The sequence below is a fragment of the Mastomys coucha genome, unplaced genomic scaffold (assembly GCF_008632895.1).
Source record: "Mastomys coucha isolate ucsf_1 unplaced genomic scaffold, UCSF_Mcou_1 pScaffold8, whole genome shotgun sequence".
NCBI lineage: Eukaryota > Metazoa > Chordata > Mammalia > Rodentia > Muridae > Mastomys > Mastomys coucha.
Window position 1 is genome coordinate 45,322,605 of NW_022196914.1, and position 17,579 is coordinate 45,340,183.

Below are 17,579 nucleotides of genomic sequence, written 5' to 3' on the forward strand. Positions count from 1 at the left end.
TAGATAGATAGATAGATAGATAGATAGATAGATAGATAGATAGGTAGATAGGTAGATAGATAGATAGAGATGGAGAGAGCAGCAATTCCAGAATCAGAGGTGCTAAGGCAGGAGGATTTGGAGGTAATGACCAGTTTGCCCAGCTTGGGCTATGTAAAAGTTCTAGGCAGTTTAAGCTACACAGTAAGAGTTGTTGTCAATCAACCAAGGTCTGGATATTTAATTCAGTAGTCCAGTGTTGTTAAATCCAAACACACACACACACACACACACACACACACACACACACACACACAAAATGATATAAACTTTCTGAAGTGATAAAATACACTAAATGTCCTTAACAGTGTGACTTGATTTCTCTGAAGTAAATACTGAGGTCCACTGAGCTCTCAAACACATTAAAACAACATAAAATATAATTGTTGAAATATTAAATATTCTTATAAAAGACAATAGATAAATGAGACAGACTAGATGAATCTTAGGCAATTGCTAAACATAAACCAATTTATTTTAACATGAAATATGCAGGAAAAAGATATAATTAGAAAATCGTTCCTTGGGGTAAAATAGCAATGTATATCCCTTAGTAACATAATTTAATGTAGCTCTAGAAGTTAAACATCTGAATTTGATGAACATCTTTTAAAGCATAAAGGTAAGTGTTAATAAGGAGTGGGGAGTAAATAGTCAAACAAGACTTCCCTGTATGGAAAGAGGAATGCAAAGTGAATGGTGCCCCAAGAAAGCATTTCTAACAATGTGACAATGTTCTCTCAATGATTGAAAGAGCAACCCTTTAACTATTGCATAGTATTTTAATATAGATGGACACCATGAAATAATCTGACTCATTTTATTTTTAGATGTCTATATTATATTCTTTTGATTATGCCTTTGAAAAAACTAAAGTTTATGACCAATTCTTAGATGTAGATGTGAAAGTGGAGTTAGTAGGTTAAAGTTTAAGACTACCTTAAAGGCATTTGAAATATAGTAGAAAGTTGACGTCTTCCAAGTTTCAGACTTCATGTTATATGATTTTCCTCAACCCAGTGAATACACACATTTTGAGGACAGTCTTTTGCAAGTAACGTGTGCTTAGACTTAGCGATGGTATAATTTATAATGGGGTACTGTGTGCAATGCCTTTATAATATAGGAAGTGTCTATATTTAGTATAGAGTGAAGTGAATGCAACCAGTTCTCTAGCACCCTTCAATAGGGACCATTCATTTTTGTTTTGCTTTAGTTTTGATATGAATATAAACACAAACTTTTTCACTACTTCAGTTTTTACCTTGGTTATCTATTCTGACACTCTTGTACTTTTGTCTGTGGCTACTTCTGATCTCAGTCTCTCCCCTGTTTTGGGACAGAGTCTCTCTGTAGCCTAGGCTGACCTCACACCAGAGTTCTTTCTGCTCTGATCATTTTATTATTGGCACGTACCACCATGGCTAGTGATACTCTTAGGAGATCAGAGCCAACATTTCCTAGATGTCTGCAAATCCCAAGTCATGAATGAAAATATCTATAGTCTACAAACATGTTCCTAAACAATGTGAAAGAAAATCTTTAGAGTAGGAGTAATCGCTTACAAACATTACTTTAGCTATATTAGGGGAAAGAAGAGAAATAGGTGCATTCATTTCTGGACAGTAGAATTATCAGCAGGTTCCTTGTGTGGTCTTATCTATATATTTTAAACTTCTAATCTATTTGTGATAAAAGCTAAAATCATTTCACATATACCCTCCATTTCTCCATAAAGAAGCAAATAAACAATTAGAGATAGATTTAAAGCTATTTCTTTGATATGAAGCTTATTAATCTGTTTCTTTAGGTAGAATATATAAATTTGAAATAGCCATTGTATCTAATGTCAGCATAAAAGAGCCTTTACACATTGATGTTAATGTGAAATCTACTTTAAGCAATTGTGTGATTCCATTGTGCTCATTAAATTTAAGATAAAAAAAATACAGATTATATGTATACCAAAGGAAAGAATAACCCAGTGGAGAAAGAATAGAAGTCATTTGAAACTACAAAGCACAGAGAGGAAAACCAACCAAAAATCTTCTTGTATGGAGACCATGCAATTGGTCATCTGAGAAGTGCAAATAATTAGAGATGATTTTCATTGTTGCTAGAAAAGTTCTAGATGTACAGTTACTAATATATATGTATATATGAACTGAATAATTTAGAAATTATTTGTAAATAAGTATAATATGAATAATGAAAAATTTAAGTTCATATTTATTATTTTCCTAATCCTTACACCAAATCAAAATTTAATTGTGTCCTTAGCTATGGAACAATTTTCTAATCTTCTTTTAACAATCTACTCAAATATAATATTTAGTACTTCTCATTACATTTTAATATAAATGTTAATTATACCATGATTTATAGTATAAAAGTATTCAATGAGAGGAGCATAAAAATGAAATATTTAAATATCATTCACACAAGTAAAAAATTTTATGCCACCATTAAGAATTCAAATTTCAAGAAATATTCATAATAATATGAAATAAAATATAAATGCAAATATGACAAAGGGCACAACTTAAATATGAGGGAAAAATACATTAGAAAAGGAGAGGATCGACCCAAAAGTGAATTTACATTTATTTCAAGCTTATATAATAGGTAGTTTTAAGTTAACTGATTACTTATAATTTTGTGGGGTTTCCAAATAATTTTTTTAAAAATTTGATGTTTCTATAATGAAAAAAAATCTGTTTTAAATACAAACAAAAACTAAATATTCTTCTCTGGATGAAAGTAACTCATCTGTAAAATTATATACTACTACTCAAATTTCAGAGTACTCAATAAGGTAAGAAAAATTAATTTTATTTTATGGTACAGAGGTTCAAAAATGAGAGCCATGCTTTGTGCTTGTGATGTGAACATTTCTCATATTGGCACCAGCAGCAGAAGGTACACTACTTTGCATTTTTAGTTCATTTCTCTTAGCATTACATGACCTTATGCTTGATTTGCATAATTTAAATGATTCTTTTGAGTGGCATGCAGTTGCATAATTATTCTTTTAATTACAGTTATTAACCTGTTTGTATAATAGCAGATAATTTGAATAGATCATTTCACCTTTTAAATTTTGCAGCTTCATATGCAATATAGAGAAGACTATATCAAAATGTTAAAATTATAATGGCAGACATAACGAGAACTATTGAGAGGCCTTTATGGTGATAGATTTGTCTTTCTCCTCTACACACACAAAGAAAATGCTGCTCTATTTAAGTATGAAAATAAAATACTATTTAGCTGTTATAGTTTATGTAACTTGTAGAAAATCATTCACCAAAAAGCATGAATAAGTAAACAAAAGTAATGTATGTTGAGTTGCTTGACAATATTAGATTGCATGCACTTTTTCTTATCTTAATAAAGAATTTTCCTTTATATGAAAAATCTGAGAACCAAATAATGTATTAGTAAAACAGATGTGCTCAACTCCAGGTAAATATATAACAATTGCATTCAAAGTCAAATGGATGCTGATGGTATTTTCATTCCTGCAGTTGTCTACATGCAACAATCTTTGCTTCTATTAATCCTTAAAATTAAAATGCTATCCATTATTTTCACTTTCATATTTATTAACACAAACAGAAAGTTGTTAAAAATGGTAGTATATATCAAACTCTAAATTATCATAATTATTTTCAAAGTAGACTAGCACTAAGGTTTGTGGAGACAAGGCAAATGTCTAATTCCCCACAAGGAACGGAAGATGGTTTTTTAACTTGTGATTCAGAGACTAGAGAGCTAAGTCTGGGATGTTGTAGCTATCTTCTCTTTTAATAAATTAACACTTCCAAAAATATACCTGCGAATTTACATAAGGAAGCATTTGCTCTACTGTCACAACTGTAGGTGTTACAGAGGTAGTCTAGGTATAGATGGCAGAGATGTGTCCTACTTACAAAGAGCTTGTGTTTCCACTTTCTAAGTGATGGGTTTGTATAAGCAATTTTTCTGCAAATAAAAACAATATTGACTCATTTTAAGCAATAAAATGTGGTATATAGACAGTGCTTTCCAAAGGACCAGGTAAGGGCAGGTGAAAGGAGTTTAGTAAAAGATGGAAGATTAAGATTTGCCAGGAACATTTAGAGTCCTGAGTAAAAAATCAGAAAAATTCCCAGCATAAGTTCAATTGTGGTTTTCTGTGATGGTCTCCATTTTCTGTAAAGATGTTTGTTTGTTGTTGTTGTTTATTTATTTTATTTATTTATATATTTTTGCTGATGGGTGGTAACTATGTTTATTTGTGGGTATAAGATACAATTTAGAATGTAGTAAGGAATCATTCTGCTGTAGAAAAGTGGCAGTAGGGATTCTTTCCTAAGATCCATGACCTTACTAGCCCCATGTAATGGCCTAGGTTTTTGGTACTGTTATGTCCATTTTAGAAGCATTCCCGAACCCCAGAAGACCACCAAGGAGCCAATTCTGATGTAATCGCACTAGGGTCTTTATTTAGGCTCGCGCTTGGGCTCACCCACCATTTCTGATGCAACAGGACAGGGGGGTGAAACCCGTTGGCCTCAGCTACACAGGGTTTTATAGAAAATGGTGAGCAAGCAAAGGGGTGACTAGCCTGTCAAGCATCTAATTGATTGACTACTGTAAGCTGACAGGTGAGGGCTCTGAAGTAAAACCATGAACAATCACAAATGCTCTGAAAGTATATCTGGAACTCATACTGATCCTGATTGGCTGTTGCTAGGGAGTAGCTAGGGAGTAGCTAGGGAGTAACTCTGGAGTATGGGCCAGAGAAGAGCTATGTGTCTATTCCTAGAACTTGGGTGTAGCTTTTGTTCAGCTGCAGGTTTAAGTTCTCAGGCCCTTTTTCTTTTAAAATGGAAGCCGGTTCCAAGATAGAATGGGTTTGGCCTCTCAGTACCAGGCATGATTTCTCTCCTTTTGAGTAGGGCTCAAGGCCAATTAGACAAGTGTTGGTTGCCACCAACACGTGAGTGCCACTTATTGCACCTTTTTGCATATCTTGCCATGCTAGAAACTGCTGTCGTAGTTCATACAGTTTGCACCTGGGAAGAACTGTTTAATTGCTTTCTTTCTGTGCCAGGTTGAATAGTATTTTCTGTAACCATGAATGATAAACTGCAGGAAAGTAATTTTCAAGTCACATCCAGCTGAAGTCTTCCAAAACCTGTGCTCTAAATGTCCAGCGTCTTCAGGAAGAGAGATCCACCCTCAATCCCAGAAAGAGTCCTAGACTGTTTTGGGAATCTCTTGGACTACCTTGACCAGATATAGAAAAGGAGATTTCTTTTGGCTAGTACTGGGTTTTTAGCTACTTTATAGTTCTTGTGAGGAGCATTGTCAGCCTAAGCAGCTTAATGTCTCTCTCCCTCTCCTCTCTCTCTCTCCTTCTCTCTCTCTCTCTCTCTCTCTCTCTCTCTCTCTGTGTGTGTGTGTGTGTGTGTGTGTGTGTATTGTACATACACATATATGTTTTGGTGTATAATTTTAAGTGAATATAAAATAATGTAATTCTATGAGGCTTTATCAAACAGGGTTGGGATTATTTGTGTCTTGTCCTGCCTTCTCTTTCTTTCTTTCTTTCTTTCTTTCTTTCTTTCTTTCTTTCTTTCTTTCTTTCTTTCTTTCTTTCTTTCTTTCTTGACCTCTGGTCCTTCTACTTCATATATGGTCCCTATATACATTCCTAGTTTCTGTGTTTACTCAATGCTATAGTCATTCCTCACATGTAAGGATTTGACTCTACAAGCCACAAGCCACAGATGAGAATAAACATGTGGCATTTGTCTTTCTGGATCTAGGTTACCTCACTCAATATATTTTCTGGGTCTATCCATTTACCAGAAAATGTTATGATCTCATTTTTCTTTCCAGCTGAACAGTATTTCATTGTATATAAGTACACATCTTCACTGTCTACTTATCTTTTGAAGGACATTTAGGTTATTTCCATTCACTGGCTATTGTAAATAAAGCAGCAATGATCATGACTGAGCAAGTATCTGAAGAATGATGGCGGATCCTTTGGACATATGTTAAGGTGTGATAGATCTGAATCAGGTGGTAGATTTGTTTTTAGTTTTCATTTTTGTTGTTGATTTTTTGTTCTTGTTTTTGGGTTTGTTTGCTTGCTTTTTGAGGGTGCTTCATACTGATTTCCAGAGCAGGTGCACCAGTTTTTATTCCCGTAATCAGTGAATGAGGGTCCTTTTCCTCTACAACAATCAGCATTGTTTTGTCAGTTGTTTAGTTGAACTTGGCCATTCTGACTAAAATCTCAAAGTTGTTTTAATAATTTGTATTCTCTAGTTGCTAAGGATGAAGAACACTTTTTTGAGGTATTTCTTAGACATTATTTCTTCTATTGTGAAATATCTGTTTAGATCCCTAGCCCATTTTTTAATTAGGTCATTTGCTTCCTTAACTCTCGTGAACCTTGAATATTAGTCCTCTGTCAGATGAATAGATACCAATAGATCATGGCAAGTTCAGCCCCAGCAGACACACCTACACCAACAGTTACACCACAGCTCCTGTATCTGTGAAAAGATGTTGAAAGGTTATTAGGGCCATAATAACAGAAGATTCTTCTGTATAACAGTCTTCCCTAGAAATGGTTGCATAAACAGGGCTGGAACAATGGCAATATCAATGGACATGTGGATATGGAAAGAGGAAAATTTCCAACCCTTAGACAAAGACCTATAGGCAACTAATGACTGCTAAAAAAAGGAGAGTTAGCCTCTTCCAGGTATGAGCTCTCTTTTTGGTTGTCTAATGCAAATTGGACAGCCTTGAAATCATATACATACAAACAGCAAAAACAGACTTGGCAGGATGTATTTACATATATATTTGTGCATATAAATACATTCATTCATACATATGTATGCATGTTACAATAATAAAGAAAAAGAGGCTGTCAACTTGAGAGTTGGGGGATGATTGTGACTGGAAGGGGGAAGTGATATAATCTATTTCAATTAAAAACATTAAGAACAAAAAATGAAAAGAGAACAATCAATCATTATACTAGACAGTACCATCAATGCTCAGTCAGACACACCTGGCATGTCTCTTTCCCTCTGCTATTGTACTCCTGGTAAGTTAGCCAGCAAGCCACGTCTGTCGGCTTTGCGTCTCTCCCACCTGAGCTTGCATACCATAGTGTCCTTGCTTCTCTAACCTTAATTTAGAATCCCACTAGCTCCAAACTCAACTATTGCAATATTCTTGTAGCAGAACTTCTTTCTCACTGTTGAATCCTTATAAATCCTTCAAAATCATTCTGAGATTAAAATGTGGCCATATTAATTCCTTGCTTAACATCACAGTCTCCTTACATTAGCTCTTACGTTGAAACCCACAAAATACCAAATACTGAACAGGTTTTGACCTACAAAAAGAGTAATCCTCTATTGCATCTGCTGAAAACTTCTATAAGGAGGTTTTGAACTGGAGATTATAGAATACCCATCTAAAATGACATTCAGATGAAAACATTAATTATCTCACCTAAAATATTTATTTTTCAAAGTTATGCTACATAGCTTCCCTTTTGGAAACTGCCTTATTATTCTTGCTTATATATCCTAAGTATAATTAACCATTAAATAACCTTCTAAGTAACGGCACTTATTATCAGGAGTGATTGCTATCATAATATTTGTTTGTTATGTTTTTATAATAACCTAGGCAGTAATTATTTCTGGTTCATCATCGTGTTCCTAGAGCCATCCTAAGCAAGGAGGTTGATTTTGTTCATAGCTTCAGTGTTCATCCCATGGTTGCTTGGTCAGAATATTATGGTGATAGAAACATAAGGAAGCAAATATTTTTCATTTGAGATAGACATGAAACAGAGAGTACAAGGGGCCCAGGGACCAGGTACAACTTCGGAGGAATACTCCAATGAACTACTTCTTCCAGGTAAGTCTACCTCAACTTCCAAGATCTTCCCAATACAGTGCAACCAGCCAAGGGCCAAAGCATTCAGTCTGCTTTACTTGGCCTGCACTGTGGATGGCAAAAGGAAATTCTCAACACAGTGTATTCACTTTTTTTTCAAGTTCACTCACAATAAATAAGTGATAATTAAAATTGTTGCCAAAACAACTAACTTTTTGTTTTGGGATCTGGCAATATAAGGAGACATTAATACTTACTTCATGATAAAGTTGCATTCCTTTTTAACTAGCCATAATCAGTGAAAAATTACTAGCCTTCAAAAACATTTCTTTTTTTTTAAAAAATTGGATATTTTATTTTACTTGCATTTCAAATGTTATCCCTTTTCCTGGTTTCCCCTCCACAAAACCCCTATCCTATCCCCCCTTCCTCGGCTTCTATGAGGGTGCTTTCCCACCCACCCACTCCCACCTCACCTCCCTGGCATTCCCCTACACTGGGGCATCAAGCCTTCACAGGACCAAGGGCTTCTCCTCCCACTGATGACAACTAAGGCTATCCTTTGCTACATATGCAGCTGGAGCCATGGGTTCCTCCATGTGTACTCTTTGGTTGGTGGTTTAGTCCCTGGGAGCTCTGTGGGGTCTGGTTGATTGATTGATATTGTTGTTCTTCCTATGGGGTTGCAAACTCCTTTAGCTCCTTTAGTACTTTCCCTAACTCCTCCATTGGGATCCCCGCGCTTAGCCCAATGGTTGGCTTTGAGCAACTGCACCTGTATTTGTCAGGCTCTGACACAGCCTCTCAGGAGACAGCCATATTAGGCTCTTGTTAGCAAACACTACAACATTTCCTTTTTAAAGATCTTTTTCTTTTTCTTTTTCCCATTTAGTATTTATTTATTCATTCCTTTATTCACTTTACATTCTGATCACTGCCTCTTCTGTACCCTCCCTCACACTATCCCTCCCCCATGTGCCCTCACCTCCTCTGAGAAGGTGGATCCCCCTCCCCCATCCTTCTACCCTAGCAAATCAAGTCTCTGCATGGCTAGGTGCATCCTCTCCCTCTGAGGTCAGACAAGACAGCCTAGGCAGGGGAATGGATTCCACAGTCAGGCAACAGTTTTAGGGATAGCCCCCTCTCCAGTTGCAGGGGGACCCACACGAAGACATAGCATAGCTATACATCTATTACATGTGTGAGAGGGGTCAAGGTCCATTCTATGTACTAATTTTGGTTGGTGGTTCAGTTTCTGAGAACCCTCAAGGAGCCAGGTTAGTTGATTTTGTTGGTCTTCTTGTGGAGTTCCTATTCCCATTGGGTCACTAAATCATCCCCCCAACTCTTCCATAAGAGTCCCTGAGCTGACCTTCTCATTTCCTTCTATGCTCTGAGCTGACCCTGTGCCATAGGACTCTATACCCAAATACCCAGGGAGACAGCTAGCTTCCCAGGAGTGCAGAGACGCCTGTGAGCACAGGTAAAACCACCACCTCTGCTTAGAGGGTCCCTCCGAGAACCCCTTAGGACACAGGAACCAAGAAATGGCCTGGGACAAAAGCCTTCCAGTTTCCTTCTGCGCACAGAGCTGATCCTGTGCCATAGGGCTACATATACAAATACCTCCATGAGAGAGCTTGTCTCCCAGGAGTGCTGACACACCTGTAAGCACAGGTAAGACCACCACTTCTCTTCAAATTCCTAGCCCAAGAGGGACCATCCCAGAGCCATAAGGAAACAGGAACCAAGGAACAGCTTGGGACAGAATCCTTCTAGATTCTATCTGCACCCCAGAGCTGACCCTGTACACACAGCTCTCCATACTTAAATTCCTCTGAGGGAGAACTGGTCTATCAGGAGTGATGACACAGAGGCTTGCAGAAGAGACAAGCCACAGTCAAAGATAGCAAGACCAGCTAACACCAGAGATAACCAGATGGTGAAAGGCAAGGGCAAGGACATAAGCAACAGTAACCAAGGCTACTTGGCACCATCAGAACCCAGTTCTCCCACCACAGTAAGCCCTGGTTAACCCAACACACCAGAAAAGTAGGATACTGATTTAAAATCAAATCGCATGATGTTGATAGAAGACTTTAAGAAGGACATAAATAATTCCCTTAAAGACATATAAGACACAGGTAAACAACTAGAAGCCCTTAAAAAAAGGAAACACAAACATTGCTCAAAGAATTACAGGAAAATACAAGCGAACAGGTGAAGGAAATGAACAAAACCATCCAGGATCTAAAAATGGAAATAGAAACGATAAAAAAAAAAAAATCACAAACGGAGACAACCTGGAGATAGAAAACCTAGAAAAGATATCTGGAGTCACAGATATAAACATCACCAACAGAATACAAAAGATAGATGAGAGAATATCAGATGCAGAAGTTACCATGGAAAACACTGACAGTCAAAGAAAATGCAAAATGCAAAAGCTCCTAACCCAAAACATCCAGAAAATCCAGACACAATGAGAAGACCAAACCTAAGGATAATAGGTATAGAAGAGAGTGAAGATTTCCAACTTAAAGGGCCAGTAAATAAACCCTTAGCCAGACTAACCAGGGGCACAAAGACAATATTCAAATTAACAAAATCAGGAAGGAAAAGGGAGATATAACAACAAAAACTGAGAAAATACAAAAAAATCATCAGATCCTACTACAAAAGTCTACATTCAACAAAACTTGAAAATCTGGATGAAATGGACAATTTTCTAGACAGATACCAAGTACCAAAGTTAAATCAGGATCAGATAAATGATCTAAACAGTCCCATAACCCCTAAAGAAATAGAAGCAGTCATTAAAAGTCTCACAACCAAAAACCAAGCCCAGGACCAGATGGGTTTAGTGCAGAATTCTATCAGATCTTCCAAGAAGACCTAATACTAATACTCTTTAAACTATTCCACAAAATAAAAACAAAAGGAATATTACCCAATTCATTCTATGAAGCCATAGTTACACTGATACCAAAACCTCATAAAGACCCAACAAAAAACAGAACTTCAGGCCAATTTCCTTCATGAATATTGATGCAAAAGTACTCAATAAAATTCTTGCAAACCAAATCCAAGAACACACCAAAATGATCATTCACCAAGGTCAAGTTGGCTTCATCCCAGGGATGCAGGGATGGTTCAATATATGGAAATCCATCAATGTAGTCCACTCAAACTCAAAGAAACTCAAAGAAAAAAAACACATGACATCTCACTAGATGCTGAAAAAGCATTTCACAAAATTCAACACCCCTTCATGTTAAAAGTCTTGAAAAGATCAGGAATTCAAGGCCCATACCTAAACAGAGTAAAAGCCCTTCCAGAGTGGCCCCCTGGGAAGCCTACAGATGAATCTGGAGATGAAGCAGTAGAGCTATTAGTTACCATAAACTGCAGAGACTGCAGCTCAGACAGACTTCTGAACCACATCCTCACCCCACTTCCACCTCTCAACACACCCCACTCTTTGTCCCTCTCTTACACACTTTTCTGGGTTCCTCATTTCATCAATGAGAATCCTCCTAGAACCTTCACTGACACACAGGTATATCCTGACTCTTCTAAACAATGACATGTTGACACTGTTTCTTAACCAGCAACCTGCCTAGTTCATTTATTTTTTTAACTTTAGTTCATCTCTGACTATTTGCTCTCTCCTAACCACCCGCTTGCTTAGTTCACCAAATAGACCTAGTGTATTCTTTGACCAGCATGCTTTCCACATTTTCCTTCTTTTACAAGTGTTCTTATTTTGAGGTCTCTGAATATATAAGCTTCAAGTGGTTTATGAACCTCTTGAAATTATAATGAAAATTTGGCTAAATTTCTCAATTTAAACTGTCTGATGACAACATACATGATTTCCATGGAGGCTGGTAATATAAATTAGGGACTCAATTTATGACAGACCTGATTCTTTGGCTTCCTTCCAGTCTCTTTCATGTGAACAATAGTCTTGTGACTATAATCTCTAAAAGAATCTAGGCTGCACTTTACAGTTTACAGAGTTCTTTATATGTTCTTTTGTGTTCATAATTCCATTTGATGTCCATAGCATTCCCGAGTGAGGGCAGATCTTATCATATCCATTTACAGTTGAGGAAAGTCACACTCAAGATAAAAATCAGCCAACAAATAAGCAGAGTGGGGACTACCATCCATGTATCCCAATTATCTGAAAGCAAAAGGGCTGCTCTCTGCATACTTACTTGCTTGGGACTCTTGTCTGGATTGCATTAATATTTTGTCTGTTTTGTATTATTTTTGATGCTATAGAAGTGTTTGGTATTGTTTAGCATAGGAGCATATGCCTTTAATCTTAGCACCTGGCAGACAGGCATGCAGATCTCTGACAATTGGAGGCCCAGTTGATCTACATTGTGTGTTTTAGGCTATTTAGGAGGGCTATGTAGTAAGTCCTTATCTATGGAGCAAAAGCAACAAGAAGTCTGGAAGTAAAGAAAAAAGAAGATTGCTGTGTGTGTGTGTGTGTGTGTGTGTGTGTGTGTGTGTTCCAGAATACCTCTGTTTTCACATGGAGAACAGCTGTATGAAATGTTCATATTTTTAATCCTCAGAACTACTCTAATATAGATTAGAATTCACTCATTTCAAAGATTCAGAAAGCCAACAACTTAGGAAATTAAGTGCGGTAATGTTTTAAATTTCCTGAATGACCTTATACAAAACAGTTCATCTTTTTTTCTCAATTAATATATGAGACAAAGTTTGAACATTATTTCATATGAGTAAAGTAACATTTAATTAATAGTACACTTAAAATTTACATAGACTATGTGAATAAAAATGTTTCCAATGCCATTTTGAACAGGTCAATATTTCCTGAACTAACTTAACAGTAAAAAGGTCTTGTGTATATAAAATTGAATGTGTAATTCACTTCTTGGTTAAACCGTTTATTAAAAAGTCACATTTTCTTTTCTGCATTTCTGGTTGATTATTTCTCTCACTAAATTTACTGTCTCATCAAGGCAGTATTTGTTCATTTAGAGAATCATTTAGCATGAATTGTACTATGGGGACCTGAGATGGAACTTTTCCTATTTAAGAAAATAGCCACTCTGTATTTAGATTCCTGTAGGGGACACTTCAGGAGAGTGATATTGCTATCTCATGCCTTCAAATTCCTCATCTGGGTCTGGAGTCATTGCTAGTTCATTCAAGATAGCAGCAGCACTTAGCAATTCAACAATTCAACATGATGTAAGTTGGCTCATCAACAAAGCCAATACCCTCTGGGGGTTGGAACAACACTTCCTGTGTTTGACTCTGCTTGCTCGGAAGTTGTTTTAAGTCCAGCACTGCTGGTGAAGTTTCCCCTGGTGCACTGAATGCTCATGCCATGTCAAAAGGCCTTGACCTTTTCACTCATAGAACAAAGGGACTGGAAACAAATTATGCTCAGAGAACTGGTCAAAGGATAACAACTCCAACATGAAAGAAAACAAAGAGCCTGACCTCCTACCCAAGCCATGAATACAATTTCTGAGCTTGAGAGTATAATCTTAAGAGGATAGTCTCCTTCACCAAAATTTATTAAGTAAAATATGTACATATGTTTTAGTGTGCTCTGAGACCTCCCACTCCCACCCTGCCTTGACTGTTTTTGCAGAGCACAATGGACTAACTCCTGCTCTCTCTACTCCTCTGTCCGGCTGGAACTATTCCAGTTCGTGTCCATCAGAGAGATGAGTCTTCAGAGACAGTGACTCACCAGCCAATTCTGCTCCTCTTTGCTAAGAGTATATTTAGTGTGAAAACCTGGAGGATGCAGCATAGGCAAACACATGAAGGGACAGAATTTGAGTGGGAGGGAGAGGACAACGCTAAAATAGAACTGCAAGAAGCCACAGAATTGCAACCTAGCCTAGCTTTCCCAGCAATGTGGCTGCAGCAACACCTACAGTTCCCCGCCAAGAATGGCATGCCACATTAATGCCATAAAAATAAGAAAATAAGAGCTTTCTGGTGAATTCCTTTGAACAAAGAAAAACATACTCTATAAAATATCTCTAATGTAAAAAGTAAAAATAAAATGATTTTGTCCTTCGTTGTGCTTCCCAAAAGATAGAAACATACTTTTTCCTCATGTAAGTCCAATTAGGCAATACCGGCCTAGGGGCTAGCTGTGTAGAAATCTATGTTAAGTGGACCAATTGTAGATCAGATTTTTATGATGGAGTTTCAATAGAAAACCCAGTATAAATTTGAAACAATACCAGGAACCACTCTCCTCTTCATTCCCTGAGCTTCATTCCTTAACAGAAAGTTTCACCTTAATTAATTAACCTATTGTTTAAATGTTCTCTTCAAACACATGCATGGATATTTTGCTATGATCTTAGATCACGAGGCTTCTGAGCTCAAGTCAGCATTTGGCAGCAGTGGTCACCAAGGGTCCATGGAACATCGGACCCAAGTCCATCTTTTTCTCATTTATTACCAAGTGAAGGTTTGTAAAATGTAATTAAATAATATTTATTGTATAGTTTTTGATAATTGGAGAGTATTCATTGTACAAAATAATGAGTTTACTTGTGACTATATATGTATACACGTATGTCATGATCTCCGTTCATCACCTGCCTTCTTCCTACCTCTGCCACTCACTGATCTCCTTCCTCTTCTCAAACTGTCCCTGACCACTTTATGTCTTCCTTTAATATTTTTGTCAGTGTATATTCTTTGTACGAAATGATAAGTTTATTATCTTGATCTTTACTTAGTTTTCCAAAATCAACTGAACCTCACTTATATTGTGCACACTAACTTCAAACACAGGATCTTCCAGCATCTATCTCTTAAATTCAGGGATTACACATGGGAACCACATGTAGCTTGGCTTTCTATCTTTATTTTTTAAAAAAAAAAAACTGTTTTCCTCCCACTATTATCCACTTTTATTAAATGATCATAACACCGAAGTAAAGATTATACTAAAATCATGCTATAAATCTCTTCAGAAAAGTTCATTACTTTCTGTGCTTTAATAATTCAAAGCCATTAGGCTCAAAGTTTTATGGTCCTTTAAAAAATATTGAAGTTATTGTTTTTATGTGTATGCAACCTTGATTTCCTTTTTGTCTTGGTAAATCAATACCAAAAGGAAAATCATCCATAATACAAATATATTACTCAAAAGGATTTTAAAACAAGAGTTAGATAACACTCCATTTTTAGCCAAATAAACAAGGTGAGAAAAATAAAAACCCACAAAATGTTTACAATGGTTCCATGAAAGGTTAAATACTCCTGGCAGGAGAGCAAGTTGATTCCATTTTCCTTCCTGAACCTGCATTTATGTGTATATATGCAACATATATATGTACACAAAATATTCTACATGACTGTGCTCTATATCCTGTGTATGAACCTGTGTATGTGCTTAAGCACTTACGTAAACACACACATACTTATATATTTGAGCAAATACTTTCACTGTTAGAAGCTTGTCTTACTTTAGTAATTCTTAATTTTGAGTAAGACCATAGACATTAAGATGTTTTGCCTAACATTATTTATTTTTTGAACTAAAATAAGCAAACCCATGATTATAGAGAAAAGTCTGTGCAAAGTTTCAGGTTTTTATGTGCTTAGTAGAATGTTATTTGGAAAATGAATAATGGTTTGACCAAGATATTATAACATGAAAGATGGTTAAGATATGATGTCACCATTATTCAATCAAAAAAGTGTATGGACATAAAAAAATAAACACTTGAAGAAAATTATAAAGTTGTCAAGTTTTTCCTGCTACTGCAAGTGTTTCCTCACAAAACTTTCATGTCATCAGTTTTTTATTAGTGTGCAAATAACTTTTTGAGACATATTTAAGCAAATATACCGTTCCCTATTCTCAATTCCTCCATGAACATTGGTTGTAGTGTTTCTGAGGGTTTTAATCCTTTTATACATGTGAGTAATTTGGATCTGTACTGCTCCAGTGTCTTCCAAGCTTTAGAAGACCATTTAGAGCTTTTACCAGTAACACTTTAAGGAAAAACTCATTTTGAACACATGACATCTTTTTATTTGCATCATTGTTGAAAATTCTTGAATTCCATTAAATAACAAACAAATTGGTCCACTTAACATAGATTTCTACACAGCTAGCTACTTGGTAAATAAGTTAAAAATCCAATCATCAGTTTTCTTCAGACAAAATATGAGATATAAGAATAATGTTTTATAAAATTTGATACCACTGTAAGGAAAGGGGAAAATGAAATGTAAATAGAATTTTCACCCTTATTATAAAACTTAGTTTTTTTTTTTTTTAAATTCCATTTTACTTCCTCTGTTAGGCCATAGTGTATAGTCAGGGCTCATATTTAACAGACAAATAATACCTGAACAATTGTGATTATGAATGTTGTGTTAACAACTACCGCTGTTCTATCAAAACTGTGAGCAGAGAATGGGTATTAATTAGTGGGAGACATTACTAGGCGGGGCAAGTTGAGAGAGTATTCAATAAGCTGTCAAAACAGGAGCTGACTTCTATAGAACGGGTGTTCACATACCTGACAAAAATCGATCCTGAAACTTTGTTTTTTCATTTTTTTTGTTCAGAAACAACATTACCCAAGTTCTCACCTACTAATCTTTCAGTAGCTCAGAATAATGGTGTTCATAGCAGGAAAATCAAATTTATTTTAGTACCTTGGGGATCAACAAAGCCATAGTGAATTGTTGTACAAGGGGGTTGTGCATTGTGTGCTGAGACTCTTCACAGAAATGGTCTTATTTTGCAGGATTAAAGGCCTTAGGAAGAAAGTATGCTTTGTGGAATAATTGTGCCAAGTATTTCAGTAAAATAGTATTTTAAATTATAATTCTAAAGATGTAAATTTTTTTGAAACATGGGTTTAAAATTTATATGTAAAAAAGAGATTACATAGTTAACATGAAGAATGTAAAAATCTTTTGAAGAAAATAAGTTATATTAGTCAAAACTATTTTTCAGTGAATGTGGTGAGGAACTACTTTGAAGTAGATAATAGAAGGGTCTAATACCTCAATTTTCCAAACTACCTCACAAGGGACACAAAGGACACAAAGGACAAGCTTAGTTTCTGTGACCTCAACATATGACAGTCTCATCATAAACCAGGAAAGAGCTCATGGAGGTTTGTATTCTGCCAAACACCTAAAAGTGTGCTGTTTAAAACAAGAACTATCCTTTCAAAGTTCTTTTGGTTTTATTTATTTTTACTTTATATTAATGAGTGTTTTGCTTGTAAGTGTATATGTGTAATGCCTGTGAGCCTGGTGCCTACTGAGGCCAGATGGTGGCACCAGATACCCTGGAGCTAGAAATCCACATGGTTATGAGTGCTGGGAACTGAACCATGGTCTGCTGGTTAAGCAGTATGTACTCTCAGCTACTTAGTCATGTCTTCAGCCCAAGAACAGTCTTTTTCACTGTCTTGAGTTCTTACAGGAAGTTCTAATGTTAGTTACCTCTTTGTGATAAGGGCATTAACCCTTCGTGACACATCTGTCAGAACCCCAGAAACACAGGCAATATTAGTAAATTATAACAGAAGAAATACAGACCAGTAGTAAACACTGGGAGATGA

At 36.1% G+C, this 17,579-nt stretch overlaps 1 long non-coding RNA gene across 1 annotated transcript in view; it reads right to left on the reverse strand.

Moving 5' to 3' along the window:
• Positions 1–5,480: 5,480 nt before the first annotated feature.
• The window catches only part of LOC116083415, a 50,867-nt gene continuing 38,768 nt past the window's right edge, over positions 5,481–17,579 (reverse strand). The window contains exon 4 of the long non-coding RNA XR_004115703.1: positions 5,481–6,593. This is a non-coding gene — a long non-coding RNA (uncharacterized LOC116083415). The remainder of the gene's footprint in view (positions 6,594–17,579) is intronic.